This window comes from Canis lupus, chromosome 27 (assembly GCF_003254725.2).
Source record: "Canis lupus dingo isolate Sandy chromosome 27, ASM325472v2, whole genome shotgun sequence".
In the NCBI taxonomy this organism is placed as follows: domain Eukaryota; kingdom Metazoa; phylum Chordata; class Mammalia; order Carnivora; family Canidae; genus Canis; species Canis lupus.
In genome coordinates, this window is record NC_064269.1 from 31,571,259 (window position 1) to 31,595,045 (window position 23,787).

At 38.3% G+C, this 23,787-nt stretch overlaps 3 long non-coding RNA genes across 3 annotated transcripts; 1 reads left to right on the forward strand and 2 right to left on the reverse strand.

The window, feature by feature from the left end:
- Positions 1 to 4,608: 4,608 nt before the first annotated feature.
- LOC118352489 (uncharacterized) lies at positions 4,609 to 17,224 on the reverse strand. The gene is made up of 2 exons (XR_007406430.1): positions 17,123 to 17,224; positions 4,609 to 4,911 (listed from the first exon to the last, which is right to left on the reverse strand). It is a non-coding gene; the product is annotated as an uncharacterized LOC118352489 (long non-coding RNA).
- On the reverse strand, positions 7,869 to 12,295 carry LOC125753821 (uncharacterized). The gene is made up of 2 exons (XR_007406429.1): positions 12,252 to 12,295; positions 7,869 to 8,151 (listed from the first exon to the last, which is right to left on the reverse strand). It is a non-coding gene; the product is annotated as an uncharacterized LOC125753821 (long non-coding RNA).
- Positions 17,225 to 17,314: 90 nt separating the features above from the next.
- On the forward strand, positions 17,315 to 23,537 carry LOC125753820 (uncharacterized). The gene is made up of 3 exons (XR_007406428.1): positions 17,315 to 17,444; positions 19,078 to 21,864; positions 22,674 to 23,537. It is a non-coding gene; the product is annotated as an uncharacterized LOC125753820 (long non-coding RNA).
- The last annotated feature ends 250 nt before the right edge of the window (positions 23,538 to 23,787 follow it).

Genomic DNA, 23,787 nt, shown 5'->3' on the forward strand with positions numbered 1-23,787 from the left:
GGTCCCTGGCAAGCAAGCCTGCACAAGGTATTTCCTGTGGGACATAACGATCCGTGGTTTAGTGGTTAACAACATAGACTCTAGAGCCAGACTCGGTGCATTTTGACAATGTCACTTATTGGCTGTGTTACCTTGAACAGTTTACTTACTTTCCTGTGCCTCAGAATGATCATCTATAGACTGGGGATAACCTGCTTCATCGTGGATTACTCCTACTATGCTTTCAAATGACTAGCCATGGTTCCTAGTACATAGACACAGGCTGATTATTAGCAATTTTCACTATTAGTATTATTTACATTGCTAATATAATTTATATTGTTTGTATAGCTTTGCTGTTCTAAGCGACCGGAGGCCTCTAATAGCTTGGCTGATGAATTTTCATCATAGCCCTGAATTATGTTGTATCTTGCCATTAACGAAGTAGAGCACAAAGAAATCTACCTCAGCTCATACTGAAGTATTAATTTTATGCAGTAATTAAGAAGAATGAGGTTGATTTATTTATAATGATTTGGAAAGATAAACAAGACAAAATTGAGGAGTAACTGAAAGTCGTAAAGCAGTATGTATAGTATGACCCTATGATCCTATTTTATACTAGAAAAACAAATTAATACATATAAAATTATGTATGCACTTGATTGCATTCATATAGATACTATAATATGGAGAAAATGATTAATCTTTATAATGACTGGCACAGGAACCATTTTATAGGAAGAGACCATCTTTGTTGAAAAGTGGTTTTGAGAAGACTCATGTACTTTAAGAAAGTGCCTCAGGCTGGGGTTCAAAGTTCATGAGGATGGGAGCAGAGGTGTAGTACAGTAGAGATGAGAAAGTGGGCGGGAAGGTCAAAAAGAAGCAAACCCCCAACTGGTGGTAGCATGGTAGTGGAAGAAAACCTAAAGGCTCCCTGGAGAAGAAACTATCAATAAATCCCCAATACCTCCTAGTGTGAATTTGCTTTGTGTAAACTATTGCCAAAGGCTACATTCAGCTTCCAGGTCAGAGAGGGGAGAAGACAGGGTCTTTCCTTGGAGACAGCCAGCATCTGAATTGCATGTCCAGAGGCATGGGGAGATGTACCTATGGGGGGACACACACTACACACACAGTGAGATCCCCGACGCTGGAAGGACACAGCCCAAACCTCCAAGTGTTCACTGATGGGAGAGGAGCATAAGACTGTGGGGGAAGGAGAGTTAGCAGTCCCCACTCCCTCTCTGCCTCCCTTCGTCCCCATCTCTCCCAAGAAGCCTGTATTCATGTTGGTGTTGGTGAAACCAGCAAACTAAACAGTAGCTTCCTTTGCCGCATTAGTGAAACGCTCTGCCTTTCTCAGGATGGCTGGGCATCACTGTCACCCATGCGGCAGTTACCAGTGCAGAGGAGGAGCCAAGGGCTTGGGGTGTGTATGTGTGCTCTGGGTGCCTAGCATGGGCATCCCTTGCTCTCCTTGTGTCTCCTGCTGAGTTTTGTAAAAGATCTGATGGAGAAACAAAGCCACTGAAGTCCTGAAGTCAATAATTCTGAGCCAGGCACACTCACAATTCACCCTCAGTGTTCCTACCTACTTCCTAGGTTTAGTCTTTGCAGACTCCATTTCGCAGACGAGAAAGGGGGCCCAGTTCAAAAAGGGTGTTGCCTGTGTTCTTCTCTAGGATTTTGATGGAATCTTGTCTCACATTTAGATCTTTCATCCATTTTGAGTTTATCTTTGTGTATGGTGCAAGAGAGTGCTCTAGTTTCATTCTTCTGCATGTGGATGTCCAATTTTCCCAGCACCATTTATTGAAGAGACTGTCTTACTTCCAGTGGATAGTCTTTCCTCCTTTATTGAATATTAGTTGCCCATAAAGTTCAGGGTCCACTTCTGGATTCTCTATTCTGTTCCACTGATCTCTGTGTCTGTTTTTGTGCCAGTACCACACTGTCTTGATGACCACAGCTTTGTAGTACAACCTGAAATCTGGCATTGTGATGCCCCCAGATATGGTTTTCTTTTTTAAAATTCCCCTGGCTATTTGGGGTCTTTTCTGATTCCACACAAATCTTAAAATAATTTGTTCTAACTCTCTGAAGAAAGTCCATGGTATTTTGATAGGGATTGCATTAAACGTGTATATTGCCCTGGGTAACATTGACATTTTCACTATATTAATTCTGCCAATCCATGAGCATGGAATATTTCTCCATCTCTTTGCGTGTTCCTCAATTTCTTTCAGAAGTGTTCTATAGTTTTGAGGGTATAGATCCTTTACATCTTTGGTTAGGTTTATTCCTAGGTATCTTATGCTTTTGGGTGCAATTGTAAATGGGATTGACTCCTTAATTTCTCTTTCTTCAGTCTCATTGTTAGTGTATAGAAATGCCACTGATTTCTGGGCATTGATTTTGTATCCTGCCAATCTACCAAATTGCTGTATGAGTTCTAGCAATCTTGGGGTGGAGACTTTTGGGTTTTCTATGTAGAGTATCATGTCATCGGCAAAGAGGGAGAGTTTGACTTCTTCTTTGCCAATTTGAATGCCTTTAATGTCTTTTTGTTGCCTGATTGCTGAGGCTAGGACTTCCAGTACCATGTTGAATAGCACCCTTTTTGAACTCGGCCACAGTAACTTCTTGCAAGATACATCCACGAAGGCAAAAGAAACAAAAGCAAAAATGAACTATTGGGACTTCATCAAGATAAGAAGCTTTTGCACAGCAAAGGATACAGTCAACAAAACTAAAAGACAACCTACAGAATGGGAGAAGAGATTTGCAAATGACCTATCAGATAAAGGGCTAGTTTCCAAGATCTATAAAGAACTTATTAAACTCAACACCAAAGAAACAAACAATCCAATCATGAAATGGGCAAAAGACATGAACAGAAATCTCACAGAGGAAGACGTAGACATGGCCAACATGCACATGAGAAAATGCTCTGCATCACTTGCCATCAGGGAAATACAAATCAAAACCACAATGAGATACCACCTCACACCAGTGAGAATGGGGCAAATTAACAAGGCAGGAAACAACAAATGTTGGAGAGGATGCGGAGAAAAGGGAACCCTCTTACACTGTTGGTGGGAATGTGAACTGGTGCAGCCACTCTGGAAAACTGTGTGGAGGTTCCTCAAACAGTTAAAAATAGACCTGCCCTACGACCCAGCAATTGCACTGCTGGGGATTTACCCCAAAGATACAGATGCAGTGAAACGCCGGGACACCTGCACCCCGATGTTTATAGCAGCAATGTCCACAATAGCCAAACTGTGGAAGGAGCCTCGGTGTCCATTGAAAGATGAATGGATAAAGAAGATGTGGTCTATGTATACAATGGAATATTACTCAGCTATTAGAAATGACAAATACCCACCATTTGCTTCAACGTGGATGGAACTGGAGGGTATTATGCTGAGTGAAGTAAGTCAGTCGGAGAAGGACAAACATTATATGTTCTCATTCATTTGGGGAATATAAATAATAGTGAAAGGGAATATAAGGGAAGGGAGAAGAAATGTGTGGGAAATATCAGAAAGGGAGACAGAACATAAAGACTGCTAACTCTGGGAAACGAACTAGGGGTGGTGGAAGGGGAGGAGGGCAGGGGGTGTGAGTGATTGGGTGACGGGCACTGGGGGTTATTCTGTATGTTGGTAAATTGAACACCAATAAAAAAATAATAATAATAAAAGAAAAAAAAAAGAAAAAAAAAAAAAAAAAGAAAGGGGGCCCAGAGAGATTTGACTGATTGCTAAAGATCACACAGCTAGCCAGCCCTGGGCCACTGTGGACACCAAGTGTTGTGTTGTTATTGTTATCATGTTGTTGGTTTCTTGTTCCAGCTCCAGTGCCCTTCTCTTTACAGGGAGCCCTCCATCAGTTTACCCATGCTAAATCCCCAAATCCCCAGCATGACATGCTTTCTAGTCCTCTAGCCTATCCTACAGACCCCCCCCCTTTTTTTTGTTAACCTCTGGCTGCTATCCTCTTTATTCTCTACCCACTTGCAATTTTCCCAATTGTTCTGTCGTTTGTTTGTTTGTTTGTTTTTGTTTTTACCGGGAGGTTTTCCTTTTCTCAGTATCTCTACATATAGTCCAATAGACTAGCTCTCAGAGGGTAGTACCATGCCTTGTTAATCCTTCCATTCCTAGCAAATTTCACACTGCCTCAAAATCAAATGTTTTGAGGTTGGACAGTACGGGTAAATGAGTGGATTTATGTGGCAGATCTGTAGCAGAGCTCATGTTTTTGTGCCCAGCCGGACCCTCTACTTTGTCCACCCTGCCAGGTAGGGCAAACACGGCCCTCTAGCACAGCCTTTGTTTCTACCACCCAAGCTTGCCTCCTCCCATTCTGTTCTCCCCATGTGATCCCCTGGTTGCTGCAAAAGCTGCATGTCCACACTGGCAGCATTCCTTCCTCCTTCTGAGAAAGCCTTAGCGAAGGAGCACAGCATCCAGGTAGTTCCCAAACCTAATCCAACAAAAGAGTGGGGAAACCATGAATAAATAAAACTAGAGCCTTTTCCATAGCTTTCCATTTGTGGATGCCAACTATATTACGTGAAGAGCTGACTCTTGACATTTTAAAGCTATAAAACATAAGTCGTTGAACCATATTTGTATATTTCATTTATGAGAGTGTGAAATCTCTTGAGAGGATCTAGTCAAGCCAAAATTACCAGCATCCATTAACCCCGATAGGGAGAGGATGCTGGCCAGCTGGCAGGAATGTGCTGAAATCCTGCCATCTTGTGGCCAACAGAGACATGGCGTTTGTTCTAAACTAAAACTCTTTGAGTGTGGAAAAATTTCACACGTGGCCTTTAGAATCCTTCTTCTTCACCACTGTGCAGGGTAAACGGGTCTGTTTCCTTCCAGCTCTGTCCTTTGATGTCCAGCATCTTTTCTGGGAAAAAAAAAAAGATTTTACTCTTTCCAAATCTATATTTCTTCCATGGAAGGCGAGATCCTCAATCTACATAGTAAATTTTACAGCTAGAAGGTATATGGTAGGCCTTTTATTTCCCCAGAAACACATGAGGTAGTTGGTTTCTCTGAATCTTAGGAAACAAAAGCAGGCAATCATTATCTCATATGTGTTTTCCTTCACTCTCTCCCCTACCTCAGGGTCTGGTTGCACTCTCATTTGAACATATTTCCAAACACACAAATATTAGGCAGGATCCTAATACCTCTAGTAGACTTGAAAGTAAACAAAAGATTAAGTGATAAGATGGTAGGGTGCAGAAGAGCCAGATGGGACCACACTCCTGGATCTCAGCAGATGGGAAAGCCAGGCTTAGTAGGAATCTTCCTGCTGTTTTAATCTCCTTGTTTGTTCCAGCTCTGCCCCTAAATAGGAAGAACTTCTCCCTGCAAGCCACTGCCATGCACATGGAGAAAGTGAAGAGGGACCTGCTGATAAAACATCCCTGCCAGGAGGCAGAGTATAAGTAACCAGGTTCCAGCAAATACAGTGGGTCGGGCATATATTTATCATCATTTAATTAGAGATTTGGGTCACTTACACTGATACCCTAGAAACTGGAAATGAAAATGAGCTATTTATCCTATTTTTTAAAAAGTTTCTTTGTTTGTTTGTTTATTTATTTATTTATTTATTTAACAGAGATAGGGAGCACAAGCAGCAGAGGGAGCAGCAGAGGGAGAGAGAGAAGCAGACTCCCCACTAAGCAGGGAGCCTGATGTGGAGCTTGATCGCAGGACCCCAGGCTCATAAGCCAAGCCGAAGGCAGATGTTTAACTGACTGAGGCACCCAGGGACCTCTGCTAAATTCTTTTTTTAAGATTTTACGTATTTGAAGAGACAGCATGAGATGGGGGAAGAACAAAGAGAAAGAGAGAGATTGAGAGAGAGAGAGAGAGAGACAAGCAGACTCCCCACTGAGCAGGGAGCCAGACATGGGGCTGGATACTAGGATCCTGGGATCAGGACCTGAGCCAAAGGCAGATGCTTAACCAACTGAGCCACCCAAGTACCCCAATCCTGCTAATTTTAAAAACAACCTTATACCTGGTCAAAGGAATCAAAATCTTCCCAGGTGTTTCAAATGATTTAGTAGCAGTTTTTCATGTGTCTTTTCCATGCTTTTAAAAAGAAAGTCTTAAACGCAATTAGAGACAATTGTTTGGGGGGAAATTGTTGTCTTCTTCTTTTATAATTTATAGCAGTAAAAACATTCAGAAGTTAGGCAAAATCAGAACACCAGCGAAACATATTTTGTATGCAGGATCATTTTTCTTGGTAAGAAGTCTAATTGCTGGTACTGGATGTACTTTATAATAATGACTCACTCTTGTGAATCATAATTCTGTAAACACCTGAGTTGATGTAAAACTTTCAAGAAAAAAAAAGTGTTTATGGCATTAGAAAGAGTATATTTTGTTACTTCTGAAGAGAGGCCCTGGGGCCTCTGTGTCAAGCATATTGGTGTTCTTGTGTAGATGGATTCCTGGGTCCCAGGAGCCAGCCCTCTGGGATCAGAACTTGGAATGTAGCCCTGGATGCTGCATTTTAAAAAATTAGGTCAGGTGATTCTTTTGCTCACCAATATTTGCGAACCCATGCTCTAGAATAGTAGATATAAACTTTCTAGAGATTGTTAAAAATATATATGTTTTTTAAAATGATGGCTGGTCCTACCCCCCTGAGATTCTGAATTAATTGGCCTGGAATATGGCATAGACATCCAGATTTTTTAAAGTTCCCAATGATTGTAACATGCAACCAAGATAGACAACCCATGCTCCAGGACAGAGACTGGCAATTTTCTGTCAGATAGTAAATATTTTAGGCTTTACAGGCCATAAAGTCTCTACTATAGCTATTCCACTCTGCTGCTGCAGCTTGAAAACAGCCATAGATCATATGTAAACAAATGGGTGTGGATTGTGTTCCAGTAAAATGTTATTTACAATAACAGGGGGTGGGCTGGATTTAGCCTGCCAGCTGGAGTTCACTGACCACTGGTGTCAACTTAAAGCATACGCTTGAGACCCAGCTCAAGCCTACTGAATCAGACTATACATTTTATCATCTGCATGTACATTAAAGTTTGGGGAAGCATTGCCTTAGAAAACAACATGAAAAAAAAAAAAAAAAGAAAACAACATGGTGTAGTGAGGATATGGTAGTCACACCCTGTACCACAGTCATGGCAGGTATTTTAACAAGTCATGGCACCCTCTTCAGTAATGTCTACAGATGACTTCAGAATCATTCTTAACACAATATTCCAAGCAGTATCACTTATCAGCTACATAATATGGGACATGGCAGTTAATTTTCCTGTTTTTTCATCTAGTAAATGAGAAAGTCTAGAAAATTTCTAAGCTCTTCCTCCCCCCATGTTCTATAATTCTTATTAAATATGGAATAAATAATTGACAAAATTAACAAAAAAAATTAAACTAGTTGAAATAGAAGCCAGAAGATATTATTTAAGTATTCTAGTGGAATATCAGGGGAAATTAGAATGTTTGGAATAGAAGGTGAAGTATAACTCCGATCTCCTAGAAAATAACACTTTTCTGTCAGGAAGGAAATAAAAGAGGATTGAAGTCATTTTTTTTTTTAAATATCAAAAAAGAGCTATTTAAATGGATTAAAGAGAAGAGGAAAATGTATATATAGGTGAAAGTACACATTCCCCAGAAATAAAGATGGAATTTGAATGCATTAATTTAACTTTAAAAAGGATGTTTTAACCCCTTTAATATGAAAGAAATCCACTGCTTCCACATTAAAGGATAACTGTTATGAAGTTCATTGATTTATGGCTCCGTAAGCAAGCACATTCCCTGCTCTTCAACTGTTTGGATTAGAAACCAGACTACACAACACGCCTTTCAGTTTTAGTTTATTTTGACCTAGGTCAAGGCTGTGTGGTGATTCCAGGCAGAGTAAGGTTTGAAGAACCAACATGTGTGCTCCAAGCTTCGGGCTAAATGTTCAGATTTAGGTGGGGCCTGTCTTACAACTGCTCTGACTTGCACAGGATGGAGTATAGACATGAAAGGACCTTTTAGTCAAAATAGGATTATTACTTGAACTCTTCCTCTGCCATTTACTATTGCTTTGACTTGGGCCGAGTTGCTCACCATCTTGAATCTTCTGCTTCCTCAGCTGTAAAATAATGACATGACTTAGGATTACTGTGAGCATTAAAAAGAACACAGAAGATATGTGTACATAGTCATAATTATTAGCTCTCTTCTTAGGCCTCTTTTTTTCAGTTTTTCAGAGAAATGAAACTTTTTTTTTCCTGGTGGGTATCTAATGATGAATATATCATTTATACAAATTTGTAAATCCAGCAATGGTGTAAAGAAACCATAATGCCTACAAGTAATGGCTTAATGAATGAACCAAACTGTAAAGTACACCTTCATTATTTGTCTGGCTCTTTCATTCCTCCTTCACTTTCCCTTTTGCTTCTGGCTTCTCTGAGTAGAAGGGAGAGTGAGTGGTGTTTCCAGAAAAAGGCAACTAATGTCTTCAACTATTGACGCCCTCTGTGTCTCAAATATCTAAGAGTTGCTTTGATGAATGTTTTGAAGACTCTGTGCCCCTCATACACAATTCCAAGTACACAGTCCCTAAGGAATCTCACTGAGGTGATGCACACTCTGTAGGTCCTAGGCTGCAGCAGGATGCTCTCTGCCTCTCTTTGGTATTGTCTCATTGAAGCAGGATGCTCTTTTGACTGGGATCCTCTTTATCCTCCAAGATATCTCATTGGTCCATGGGAAAATACGACCTTCTTGTCTTGACAAATGGTTGAAGGGCAGTTTGACCATCTACCACCCCTCTTGTATTTCCTGTCTTCACAAAGTGTCCACTGATGTCCTGCCTTCAGACTTCTCTAGGCAAGATAGAGGCATCTTTCTTTGTTCACCCGTAACTGAGGGGTGATGTGCCAATTTATCCCAAGAGCTCTCTCACTAAGGTCCACGCTCGTGTTAAAAGAAACAAGCCTGAAATTTTTGCAGTTGGAGACTTAATTATCCCCCTTCTCTACAGTAATTCTCCTCATTGAATTGTGATGGTGTTGGGGGTGTTCCTCTCCTCAGAGGAAAATGGATGACAATAACATTCACTCAGCATATCTTTCCAGTGATATTTCTCTAAGTCCACGTGGCATTTATGATGGAGCTGACTCTACCCCTGACCACAGGGAGATGTGAACCAGACTCACCAATAAGGGCCTTATATTCCCTGGATACAGTGATTGGTTGAGGGATGAAGCACTATGCTAACCTAGGGCCATCAGAATAGAAAGAATCCCAGAATTTTGCCTGGTGTACTAAAAGGAATACTCTATTGGTAGTCATCTTGCTACAATGCAGACAAAAAGCATATGAGAAAAGAGACTCTTAACACATACTTCTATGGTAGCACTGACTGAATTTATTGAGATTTTATCTAGGTACATGTTTGCTTCCCAGAAGAGACTGGAAACACATTGAGGAACTTGTCTAATTCATCTTTGTATGCCCCAGTGACCCACAGAGTGCTTGCCATTTGTTGGGAATTCAACATATATTCAAATAAAAATGTTTACATCTAAAATAGGATTTGAGTAGCACCAAAGTGCCCTACTTTTTCAAAAGTGTTATCTTTGGGGTCACTCTTCTAAAGCAAAGGACATGCTTGCTACCCAAAAGATAATAAAGATGTAGAGGAGGGATAGTTATTTATATTAATCTCAGTTTAGACAAGCCTATGGGACAATTTTAGAGGGACATAGACTGTTATGACTACCATCATTCTTCCTCCTGCCAGCGAAGTGAGAGCTCCTAAAAGACAGCTAGATCTCGATAACTTTTCCTACTCAGGAGTTGGTGAACAGTATGGAAAAGGCTAATATCCTACTTCTTTGAATGCAGAGTCATTGACAAATCTGAAAATCCTTTCTTCATCAGCCATAACACATACAGTGATATTGATGAATGCAATGAATCTTATTTGTTACCCATACCCTAGACAAGTCTTTTAAATGGTGAAGTAGAGGAAAAGGTTTTGTATATAAGTTATAAGACCCTGCACACTTGCAGTGACATCAAAGAGTTCCAGGTCACATGAAAACAGAAGTCTAGAGATTATGCTTCTGACCTGACATTATATTGAAGGACTTAACTTGGCTTTTCCAACTGCATAGTGAGTGCAGGTGGACACATGTGGCAAATACAGAGATCAGAATGCGTCAGAGAGCTGAAGCATTGAGAGAGCTGAAAGCAAACTTTCTAAGACAATAGGCAAAGCAAGAGGTCAGCACTTCCTGGAGTCTCTTGGAGGAAGCAAAGCCTTAGCAAACTCTTAATGATGAAGTCTTGAAGCAATTAAAATTTTATATACTGAGAGCCTTTTACAAAGTGTGACAAAGGTTCTGATACAAGAAAATGGCATCACAACACAGACCAGATGAAGATGGCATAAGAAACCTGAAGAAATTCAGTATCACTCAGAGAGCAAAGGAAAAAAGTCAAATTACTGAGGAATTAACTGAGATTTTCTCTCTGCCTCATTATATTTTTACTCATTTCTGAATTATTAGGAACAGACTATTTCAGAACATCACTATATATATCATTAATATATTTATAGTTTAGCCATTAATATAACATAAAATAATTAAGTCAATGTGCATTTTTTTAACACTGACTCCATGAAAAGCCTTTTAGCAATGAGGCCCTTTGAAAAAAGCAGAACTTGCAGAAGTAGGAGAGTGAAAACACATATATGCTGGACTGTTTACTCTTTGCTCCACTATTAAAATCTAGCTCTAATACCAGCATACATGAAATTAACATCTAATGGAATATTCGTATAGCAAAGTTTATATCCTAGGTGAGGATTTAGGTATGTATTAGTTTTGTTTTGCTGCTGTAGCAATTTACCACAAACTCGGTGGCATAAAACAATATGATTGATTATCTTACCATTTTCCAGATTAGAAGGCTGGCATAGGTCTCACTGGACTCAAATCAAGGTGTCTGCAGGGCTACTATGTTCCTTTCTGAGAACTCTTGGGGATAATCTGTTTTCTTGCCTTTTCCACTGTTTAGAAGCTGACCTCACTCCTGGACTCCTGGTCTCCTTCCTCCTTCTTCAAAGCTGGCAAAGCTAGGCTGAGTCCTGCTCATGTTAACATCTCTCTGGTTTTCTCTTCTAATTCTCTCTTCCATTTTTAAGGACAATGCGATTACATTAAGTCCACCTGGATAATCCAGGATAATCTTCCTATTTTATGGTCAATTGATGAGCCACCTTAATTCCCCTTTGCCATGTAATATGCTATATTCACAGATTCCAGGAGTTAGGATGCAGACATTAATTTGGGAACCAAAATGCCATAATGTGTTTTTACATTTTATATTTTCATGAGCTTCAAATATGTGAAAATTATACAGACCAGCTTCTTCATTCTGAATGTAGTTGGGATTTTTTTGTTTTCGTATTTTTTTTAAATTTTTTCTTATTTATTTATGATAGTCACACAGAGAGATAGAGAGAGACAGAGAAACAGGCAGAGAGAGAAGCAGGCTCCATGCACTGGGAGCCCGACGTGGGATCCGATCCCGGGTCTCCAGGATCACGCCCTGGGCCAAATGCAGGCGCTAAACCGCTGCGCCACCCAGGGATCCCTGTTTTCGTATTTTTAAGATTAGTAGGTGACATTCCTTAAAATGGCAGATATGATGGCAGGCCTCTGGAGATCTAGTAAAAGATTCTATTGCCTCTTTAGATGTACCCCAGCTCACCCAATGTTAATTATCTTTTTAGAAAATATAATTTGTCTTAGTTAATTATACACAAGATCAAGATTTTTTTAAAAGATTTTATTTATTCATGAGAGAGGCAGAGACATAGGCAGAGGGAGAAGAAGGCTTCCTGAGGGGAGCCCGATGCTGGTTTGATCCCAGGACCCCAGAATCACATTCTGAGCCAAAGGTAGAAGCTCAACCACTGAGCCACCTAGGTGCCCCAAGATCAAAATTCTTAAATTACGTTTATAAAATACACAATATAATGTTTGTGGAAAATGATATTTTAAAAACATAGTGCCTGAATATTTTTTCTCATCTGACATAACATTTGACAAGTTAAGGAAAAGGATAAAATAGAAAAGTTAACAACAAATTTAAAAAAAAATAATAGACTTTAAAAATTCTCTTTTATAAGTATATAATCATTCTCATGCAAAAGAAGGGAAATTCCATTACCTTATTTCTTATTCTAGTCAGAGTACACAGCAGGGTGGCTTCCAGCATAGAATAGACAAACAGAATCATTGTTGATCAAAGATCCAAGGAGAAAATCATCTTATTCAAGCTACAAAAATTGTTGATTTATAAATTGTGCTCAACATTCTTTTTTGCACTTCTATTTAACTCTACACACATTTTGAACACTGACTCTATGCAGTCTTTTGGTAAGGAAGCACTTTAGAGGAAACAAAGCTCACAGATAGTAGGTGAGGCAGACATACATAAATAATTTTGATATGAACCACCACCTGTGATAAATAGTGTGACAGAAATAAAAATTCCACTAGAACACAAGATCTATGAAGGCAGAAGTTTTAACTCCAAAGCCAAGAACTATGCTCTGTAATTTGAAAAGTATGTACTATGGGAACATACACAAGGAAAATAAAATTTCATAAAACATAAAAGTAAAAGGGGAAGGGCTTTAGATGCCATGATTTCCATAAGTTTCCTACCTTAATATTTAAGATAGACAATAGCGTCATTAAATGGGGTCTCATGCCTCCATCCTTGCTTCACTTCTCAAAATGTTATTACCCATCCTTAACACTAGGTGACACTACAAATGCAGGCATTGGCATACTTTTCCGATTGGCGCCTACCCATTTAGAATGGCATTAATTTCCTATTCCTTGGGACTTTATCCCAGTTAGCCTGAGCTAGAGGAAGGAAATTACCGAAGGGAGTAACACAGGTGGGGAATAGTACAAGAATAGAAGTTCTATCTAATACTTGGGCTTTAATCAATATTTCTTTGGTTCAAGTTACCATTTGAAAATTAAATTTTCTTAAGACTTTCAATTAACTTTATAGATTTATTTTTAACATAGAGTAGTTTAGGGAAAATGCTATTTTGAATTTAAATATCAGATAAAACTATTTTTAAAACATCTAACATCATTATATATTTAATCAAATTGCCTTGGGTATGCTAAACTACAATGGCAATTTTAATATATCTGGATTAACTCAAATATTTCATCTCCTAAGACACAAACAGGTTTTATTTTAAATACCCAAATATAGATCTAGCAACATCTTGCTAATCACTGAACTTGTAAATCAAATAAATCAGACTTACAAACATCATAGATCAAATTCTAAGCATGTCAAAATAGCTTGAGACCCGGACCACACACACAGCATCATAATGATTCCCTCCTATCTGGAGCAAGCCAAGTAAAGTTGTTGTGGGCTCCTTTGCATGGTCACAGTTCGGGCTTTCATGTGAGCAAGAGCTTTCTAAAACTATTTTTTCAGGGCACCTGGCTGGGTCAGTGGTTGAGCATCTGCCTTTGCCTCAGGTCATGATCCTGGGGTCCTGGGATCAAGTCCTGAATCAGGCTCTCTGCTAGAAGTCTGCTTTTCCCTCTGCCCATGCTCTGCCTCTCTCTCTCTCTCTCTGTCTTTCATGAATAAATAAATAAAATCTTTTAAAAATAAAAATAAAAAAATCATTTTTCCTTTGAAAATAACTAGTTACTTAAATTTATATGATTGCCACCTCATCCTTTGCCCTAAGTAGCTGGTCCCTTAAATTGAAATGGGATTTTTGGGTCCTCATATTTATAAGCCTTCTCTGTAAGTATTATGCAATATCCTCATGAGGTCTAGTATGTCCTGATGGAACTGAGAACCTCTTCCTTACGCTGGGATTGGGATTAAACCCTTTTTGCTTTCATAATTTATGTGCCTCAATTCCCCACTTTCCATTGATACCAACTTGGTACCTTTGTTTCTTGGAGAGAAAAAGCAAGCACCTCCATCTCCAGTAGAGTTCCCAACACTAGACACTGGAGTTAAGATATGTAAGTTTGAGCCTTTGATGAAACTTGTGCCAGACATCAAGTCTCAGCAATTGGTCATGGAATATGAGGACAGCCAAATGAATTCCTCTAAGTTATGACTCATTTCTTTCACTTCCAAGTTGTCTATTTGCCCACCATAACCAGAAGTGTCAGAGAGTTTTATCTGACACCAAAAGTACCAGATACTGACAGGCTCAGTTCTCTAGTTTTACACAGAAGGAATTCTGAGGTTTTTCTGTTGACTTGTCCAAGGTCAAGAAGCTGGGCAAGAGCAGAGCAGAGAGAAGAACCCAAGATCTTCTTCTTTCTTTGGAGTTCCACTGCATTTGATGCCGTTTATGAGGAAACCTTTGTCTTGTGAGTTGTAGAATGTAGGGAGTCATTTCATTCAATCCACTTACTTTAGAAAAGAATTTGTGACCCCAAGATCACAAAACTAGTGACCTTAGAGATAAGGTCTTAGAGATAAGAGATAATAAGACTAGCCAGTCTTATTTTATAGACTTCAGTGACGGCTACTTTTTTTTGAATAAGGGCCACATGTGGGGACTGAAATTGCCATTCTTCCATGTACACCAAGAGTCTTTTAAGGAAGGTATTGCTAACTAAGTTAACAGACGAGACAACCAAGACTAAGATGTGAAGCAGATTCTTGAAGATTTAAAAAAAAAAAAAAAAAAGTCGGGAATGAATTTTAGAAACGCTTGCTACCAAATCAGGGTTACTTCTTTGGCACTGGAAGGCCTCTTCACTGCTAGCATTTTTGTTTAGGCTTAGCTTTCACCTGCTTTTTAAGAAAATATGTAACTTACTAGGATTTTAGAGTTCAGTAAGAGTTAATTTCAAAATTGCTTTTTATTTAGGTGTATTACTGATTTTAACTCGAATTTCAAATAACTGTTGCTCAGTGAGTTGTAGGACATAGGGTTCTATATGGAACCCTACAAAAATGGTTTCTGTTTATCTCCTTATAGACAGAGTGTGGAATAATTGGGGGGTCCTAATACTTCTGGAAATCCTTTGTCTTAGGGATTCAGCCTCTGCAATTGACAGTGTGTTATGTCAGGAGCCCAGAGATAGATGGTCCCAGGCTCATGCAGCAGTCCATGGTATGTTTGCATTTGTCCTCATGCTTACGGTTCAGAGTGGAAGGCAACACCTGCCGGCATCTCAACTGCACTCCATACAAGGAGAGGGTCCCTATGTTTCAAGAAAACAAAAGTGCTCCAAGGATTCCCCACCCAGCAGACTTCCACTTACGTCTCTCTCCACTCACAGGAGGTCACCCTTAGGCAGAATGGTATTAGGGAGAAGAGGATTGTGGCTAAGTATTGTCTCAGATGACCCACTGAAGGTGAATACCAAAAAAAACCACTGGAATTTAGAGGAAGAGTGGCAAGGGATGAAAATCCAATGACAAGTCTTGAAAAACATAAGCCTGTTTCTATCCGCAGGATTTCAGCAGAGCCAGGAAATACTTCAGGGGCTCCCATCCTTCAGAGCAAGCAGTATGCCAAGTTGGGTGAAGAGCTAAACCCACAAAGTGGGATAGTCTACATCTGTCTCACATAGGGATTAGTTCTAAAGTATGCAAACTTTCTCCTGAAAATCCTTTAGAAATGAATTAATGACTGATATATTGATTCTCAGTAACTTCGATGTAGCAAATCTCTCCTTCAAGTTAGGGGACAGACCTCCATTTTTTGATGGATCCCCAGATGGAATAGTTGACTTTCATTTCTGCACATTGTTTTCCAAAAACTTACAACCTTTAAAATTACAATTGCACTCAAGTATTTCAAATGACGAATAGCACATGTGCAGCAGACACTTCTTACTCCTTACCAGATACCAGTTTTCTTCTTTCTCCTCACACGGAATCTCATTGCTACTGTCATTGTATTTATATGTTCTCAGGCTGTGCAATTAGGGGAGGGCAAGTGACTCCTTCCTGCCTAAATACTGAAGCCATTCAGTGGAACTCCCCCCGAAATGGAAAAAAAACCCAGATTTTTAATGTGTGTAATAGAATTAGAAAAATACACAATACACATATTCAGTATAATAAGTGATTATGAAGCAACTATCTGGGTGACCATATCTATCTGATTTTTAACACTTTGTCTGGAATAGTCATTCATGTTCTTGTATAAGGCTAAAAAAAATGTAGTTCATTTCTTTTCATTGTTGCAAGGTGTTCCATTGTATGAATATACCCTGATGTGTTTATTTATTTTTCTGTCCTTATCTATATCTGGCTTGTTTCTCATTTTCCTTGTTACTCATTTTTATGCGTGTATCCTGGTACATGGAAATCATTATACGCACTGATTAACCACTTTGGTATATACAGTGGAATTGCCAGGTTAAGGAGTTATGTACATTTAATTTTATTAGATGATATCAAATCATTGTCCCAAACTGTTTTATTTTTTATTTTTTTTTTATAAATTTTTATTTATTTATGATAGTCACACACAGATAGAGAGAGAGAGGCAGAGACACAGGCAGAGGGAGAAGCAGGCTCCATGCACCGGGAGCCCGACGTGGGATTCGATCCCGGGTCTCCAGGATCGCGCCCTGGGCCAAAGGCAGGCGCCAAACCGCTGCGCCACCCAGGGATCCCCCAAACTGTTTTAAAAGCGGTTGTCAGCAATATTGTAAGATAGTCCTATTGATCTATATTCTTAATGTCAACTGGCACTGTTGTGTTATTGCCAGTCTAGTCGATTCATAGAAATAGATCAGCATTATTTTAATTTTCGTAATTGTTAATTCCATCACATTTTCCTAGGTTTTTTGAGCATATATTTGTTTGCTAGGGTTACTCCAGTAAAGTTCCACAACCTTAATAGGTTAAGGAGAAATTTATTGTCTGATGGTTCTGGAGGCTAGAAGTCTGAGATCAAGGATCAACAGGGTTGATTCTTTCTGAGAGTCCTGAAAGAGAATCTGTTCCATGACTATCTCTCTTCTTCTAGTGGTTTGCTGGCAAATCTTTGGCATTCCTTATCTTACATTCCTTCATGAGGATGAATCACACACCATCTGCCTTGATGTTCACATCGTATTCTCCTTGTGTGTCTCTGTCTCCACATTTCCCACCCTACTACAGTAGGATCTCCTCTTAACTAATTACATATGCAACAACCTTATTTCCCAATAAAGTAGCATTCTGAAGTAATAAAGGTTTGTACTTCAACGTGTGAATTTTGGGGAGACATGATTCAACATACAACAGGCCACTTGGACTTCCTCTTGTGTAAAGAACTATTTAAGTCTCCCTTGATCATTTTTCTTTTAAGTGGTCTTCTACTTATTATTGATTTGTGGAATTTGTGTGAGTATGGAAGATCAAAATGTGTTGTGAACATAACTTCCCTTTTTGTGAATTATCTTTTAACTCTCTCTAGAATTTTTAATGGACAGGATATTTTTAATTTGCGTGTGGTTGAACTTATAGATCTTTCCTTTATACTTCATGACTTTTGTATATTGTTTAAGAAATATTCCCCTACCCTGTCTTAATGAAGATATTTTGTTACATTATCTCCTAAAAACTTATAGGTTTGCCTTTTACTTTTAGGTTCTTTATCTACCTGGATGTCTTTTTTTTTTTTTTTTTTAATTTATGTGGCCAGCTACCTGTCCCAGTTCCATTTGTTGAAATGCTTACCAATTCCCCATTGACATATTTTGCCATCCCCATCATGGATCACATCCATATGTATGTGGGCCTGTTATGAACTCATGATCTGTTTCACTGGTCTATGTTGTTTATCTCTGTGCTAAAGGAACATGATCTTTATTACTATAGGTTCGAATAAATCATGGTTTCTGGTAGAGGTTCTTTCTTGTTCAATATTTTTTTCTTTCTTTCTTTCTTTCTTTCTTTCTTTCTTTCTTTCTTTCTTTTTTTTTTTTTTTTAGAGTGTCTTGCCTATTCTGGGTTCTTTTCATACAGATTTTAGAATAGAATTACAAGGAATGTATGGATCAATTTTGATAAAATTTATATCTGTAAAATATTGTGTCCATAAATCTAGCATATCTCTCTTTGCATTTTGTTTTTTTAAAATATCTCAGGCACCTGGGTGGCTAAGTCAGTTAAGTGTCTGCTTTCGGCTCAGGTCATGATCCCAGGGTCCTGGTATCAAGTCCATAATCAGGTTCCTGCACACTTTTTTAAAAAGATCTTTTATTTATTTATTTGAGAGAGAGAGAGAGAGAGAGCAGAGAGAGCAAAAGCAGGGAGAGGGGCAGGCTCCCCACTGAGCAGGGAACTCTATGCAGGGCTGGATCCCCAGAGTCCTGGGATGGAAGCAGATACTTAACCAACTAAGCCACCCAGGCACCCTTATTTTCACTTTTTTAAAATGGCTTGGTCTTTCTGTGTTCTAAGAAAACATTGCCTAATTCCAGGTTACAAAAATTTTCTCCTGTATTTCTAGAAATTTTATACCTTCAAGTTCTCCATTTCAGTCGATGATCCTTTTCAAAATAGTTTTTGTATTCAATATAAGGATCACAGCTGATATTTTTGCATTCTATTTTCAGGTGATTCAGTGACATTTATTGAATTATCTTGACACTTGTTGAAAATCATTTGAATACATATGTGTGGGTATATTCTGGGCTTTCTAATTGTTTCATTTTTCCATACATCTGTCCTTTGAACAATATCATTCTGTCTTGATTACTGCAGATTTTTATATTAGGTATTGAAATTAGTTAGCAGGGGTTCTTCAAATATATTTCTTTTCAAATGTTATTTAAACTATTCTAGGTTCTTCGCTTACCCAAAGGGATTTTTGCATCTGTTTGGATTTGGATTTTGATTGTATTGAATTCATATAACAATTTAAGGAGAATAAACATTATAACAACATACAGTCCTTTAATCCTTGAACACCCTATACCTCCCTATTTATGTAGATCATTAATTTCTCTCATCCATATTTTTTCATTTTCAGCAAACAAATCACATTTAACTATGAGCCACCAAGTTACAGTGTGACCTGAGCTGTCCTTCATGAATGGGTATTATTTGACCTACCAAGTCATAAAGTTGGGCTACAGAGTTAGGCTCCATCATCAAATGGAAGTGCTGAATGTATGATTGGGCCTGAGTAAGCCATATGAAGAAGTGCCTCAAATGCCTATGGTCTCTATTCATGCTCCATTGCCTTCTCTCTCCCAGCCTGCACCTGTGGCTTCATACTTCATAGGGGGTTCCCTACCACCAGATGACAGAGGAAGAGAAGACCTCAGTCTGGCTTACAGATGGTTCTGCATGATGTGCCAGCCCTCAACTTCCTCTCTGAGACATCCCTAAAAGACAACCATAAGGAGAAATCTCCCCAGTGGGCAGATTTTTAAGCAGCGCACCTGGTTATTCACTTTGTTTAGAAGGAAAAATGGCCAGATATGCAATTATAAACTAATTTGTGAATTTTGGCCAATAAGTTGGCTGGATGGTCAGGGGCTTGGAAGGAACATGAATTGGAAAATTGGTAACAAAGAAATTTGAAGAGTGGTGTGTGGATAGATCTTTCTGAATGGGCAAAAAAATGTGGAGATATTTGTGTCTCCTGGGAATGTTCACCAAAGGGTGACCTCAGGATAGGAGGATTTTAATAATCAAGAGGATGATTTTAATCATCTATTTTGTGAATACCAGTCAACTTCTTTCCCCAGCACCTCTCCTTATCACATGGTGATCTTATGAACAATGTGGCCCTGGTGGCAGGGATAGAGGCTATACATGGGCTCAGCAGTATGGACTTCCACTCACCAAAGCCTCACTATAGCTGCCACTGAGTGCCCAATCTGCCAACAGCAAAGACCAACACAACTGCCAATATAACACAATTCCTCAGGGTGACGAGCCAGCTACTGGTGGCAGATTACTTACATTAGACTGATTCCATAGTGGAAGGGACAGCATTTTGTTCTTACTGGAATAGACATTTCTTCTAGATATGGATTTGCCTTCCTTGCATATGATGCTTCTGCCAAAACTACCATTCATGGACTTATAGAATGCCTTATTCACTATCATAGTATTCCACACAGCATTGCCTCTAAGTAACTCACTTCACAGAGAAAGAAGCGCTATAATGGGCTCATGCTTGTAGAATTGACTATTCTTACCATATTCCATATTCTCCACCATCCGGAAGCAGCAAGCTTGATAGAATGTGAAATGATCTTTTGAAACTCATTTATTGTGTAAAATACATGGAAATTCCCTGCAGGGCTGGGGTACAGTTCTGCAGTAGGGTTGTGTGTGCTCTGAAATCAGTATTCTATAGGTAATGCTGTTTCCCAGATAGCCTGGATGCTATCTATGAGCAGGAGGAATCAAGGAATCAAGGAGGTAGATGCAGGGTACTACTACTCACTACTACCACCTGGTGGTGATCTTGGGAAACCGCGATACACTTCTAATTGTTTTTCTTCAAAGAACTTCTAGTTCTATTATTTTTCTTTTTAAAATTTCATTGCGTTCTGCTCTTATTTTTATTATTCCCTTCTGTATTTTGCTTTTGGTTTAATTTTCTCTTCTTTCTTTCTTGTTTCTTAAAAGCTTATACTGCTATTTCAAAAACGTTCTTGTTTTCTAAAATAGGCATTTAATGTTATATAAATTTCCATTTAATCACTGCTTTAGGAGTGTCTCATATGTTATGTTTTCATTTTCATTCATGGCAAAATATTTTTAAAATTCCATTGCTGCTTGCTCTTTCACCAATGGGTTGTTTAGAAGTGTATTCTTTAGCTCCACATATTTGGGCATTATCAGGTTTCTTTCTGTTATTGATTTCTATGGTAATTCTATTTAGTCAGATAACATGTCAGGAAACCTAACCTGATTTCAATTATCTTAAATGTGTTTGTGTTTATAGAATGCCTCAGAACATAGTCTTTCTTGGCAAGAGCTTTATGGGTATTTGCAAAGAGTAAGTATTTAGGTGATGTTGGGTAGAGTGGTCTGTAAGTATTAATTAGGTCAAATCATTGATGGTGCTGTTTTGGTTTTATGTCATTACTCAGTTATTGTCTATTTATTCTCTAAGTTACTAAAATAGGAGTGTTGAGACCTCCAAAAATAATTATGAATTTTTTGATTTCTCTTTATAATTCTATCAGTCTTTGTGCATTTTGAAACTGTGTGGCTTGATACATACACACAGAATTATTTATGATGAACTAACCAACTTATGAACTAACTCTTTTATCACTATTTAATATCCTCCTTCGCCTTAGCACTATTCTGTTTGGAAATCTACTTCATCTGATACAACATAATGACTCCATCTTTCTTTGATTCATGTTTCCATATACTCTATCCTTTTCTATCCTTTAACTTTTAATCTCTGCATATATTTATAATTAAGCTAAATTTCTTCTAGATAGCCAGTAGTTGGAATGTTTTAACCAATCTGTCCATTATAGTCATTTGATTTGGGTTTTTAAAGACCATTTACATTTGCTGTGCTTCTTAATACAATTATGTTTGTATTTACAGTCTTACAAGTTATGTTTTATTTGAACCATCTGTTCTTTTCTTTTTTTATATTTTATTTATTCATTCGAGAGAGAGAGAGAGACAGAGAGAGCACAAGCAGGTGAGAGGCAGAGGCAGAGGGAGAAACAGACTCCCCACTGAGCTGGGAGCCCGATGTGGGGCTTGATCCCAGACCCTGGAGATCATGACCTGGGATGAAGGCAGACACTTAACCATCTGACCCACCCAGGTGACCTGAGCCATTTGTTTTTTTCTATTACATTTTTCTTCTTTCCTTTTTTTTGGGGGGGGGGTTCTTTTGGATTAACTGAATACTTTTTAAGCTGGTTTCACTTTATCTTCACTATTGGCTGATTAGTTACACATCTTTGTGTGTGTGTGTGTGGGGGGGTTCTATACATTTAAAAAGGTACCATTAACCTACTATGAGCTACCTTGAAATAGTATTATACCATTTCATTTAAACTATGTAAGAACTATATAGCAGCATACTTTCAGTTTCTTTCTCCATCCTTTGTGCTATTGCTGTCCATCCAATTACAGGGAACAGAATAATTGGATGAACAATTTAGTCTTGTAAGCATTTTAAATCCCACAATGTATCAATATATTTAGTGTTTTTACCTTAGACATTCAGTTACCTATTAAGGTAATTGAAAATGAGATTAAAATATCTCTTTTAATCATCCTCATGTTTGCATTTCCTTTTTGATCTGGTCTCATACTCTTCATGCCTTGAAGATCTACTATGAGAAGTTTTTTGTTTTGAACACACTGTTCTGGCAATGAGTTTTCTCAGATTTATTTTTCAAAGAACATGTTTATGTCATCTTTTGACATTTGTTATTTTATTTTAGATTTTAGGTGGGTATAGTTTTCTGAGTCAACAGTATTTTAAAGACTATGTTCTGGCATATAGCATAGTATAGAATCCTATAGTTACGTTATAAGATAGCTTCTTGTGAGACTCCTGCTAAAATTATTTTTATTTATTTATTTATTTATTTATTTATTTATTTATTTATTTATTTATTTTAGAGAGAGAAAGAGAAAACACAAGTGGATGGGGCATAAGAAGAATCTCAAGCAGCCCTGATCTTATGCAGGCTCTCAATCAAGGGCTCCACCTCATAACCCTGAGACCGTGGCTACCCTCATGACCTTGAGAGCATGACCTGAGCCCGAATCAAGAGCTGGTCACTTAACTGAGCCACCCAGGCACCTTAGTTTTAAGAATTTTTATTGATCTGTCTTCATGTTCACTGATTACTTCTTCTGCTGTATCAAGTCTATTGATGGGCTACACAAAAGGAATTCTTTAGTTCTGACATCATGATTTTTTAAGTTTCTAGCAGTTTTATTTGATTATTTCTTAGAGCTTCCATCTCTCTTGCTTGATATTTTAAAACGGCCATCATGATAATGTCTGCATGCAGTTGTGGAAATGTTGAACAAACTTGTCTGAAATCTTCCTACTTTGATAAGAATTTATTTATTTATTTATTTTTGATAAGAATTTAAATTTAAAAAAAACTATCCACGGTTCTCCAAAAAAGCAAAGTAACTTTTATGAAAAGGAAATAAGCATAAAGGATTTCTAGAAACATGGCTTTTGCTTTATTTAAACATAACAATATTAAAGCAATTACAATAAGTGCAAGGATCTCTTCCTGTGTCAGGGATGAAAGGGGTTTCTACCTGCCCCAGAGGCTTAGCTCTTTTGTCTCATAGCAGAAAAGATTCCAGGGAAGTGGGTGATCTGTGCTTGATCCCAGAAGCAACCAATTACTTCCTCCATGACTGCACCATTAAGTGGTTAAGGGGGGAGGGCTTTTTTCATTTTCTTCTCTCCCCCCTAATCTTTGTCATGAGCATGTAGTGGAGGGCCATGGAAAAGAGTTAGCAAATGTGTAAAAATTCCTCTTTTGTCTGAGTCTTCAAGTTGTCCAAGCTGGTATGCTAGCTGCATTCAGCTTAATAAATAAATCTAGGCACCAATAATCAAAACCTACTTCCAGTTAGTATAAAATCACCTATAATAAAAACTAAAATAATTTATAGACAGGTTCACTAACAACAATACTCATTTATTCATGCATTTAAAAATGCATTCATTTAAAAGTCATTTAAAAATTCATCATCTGCCTATTTT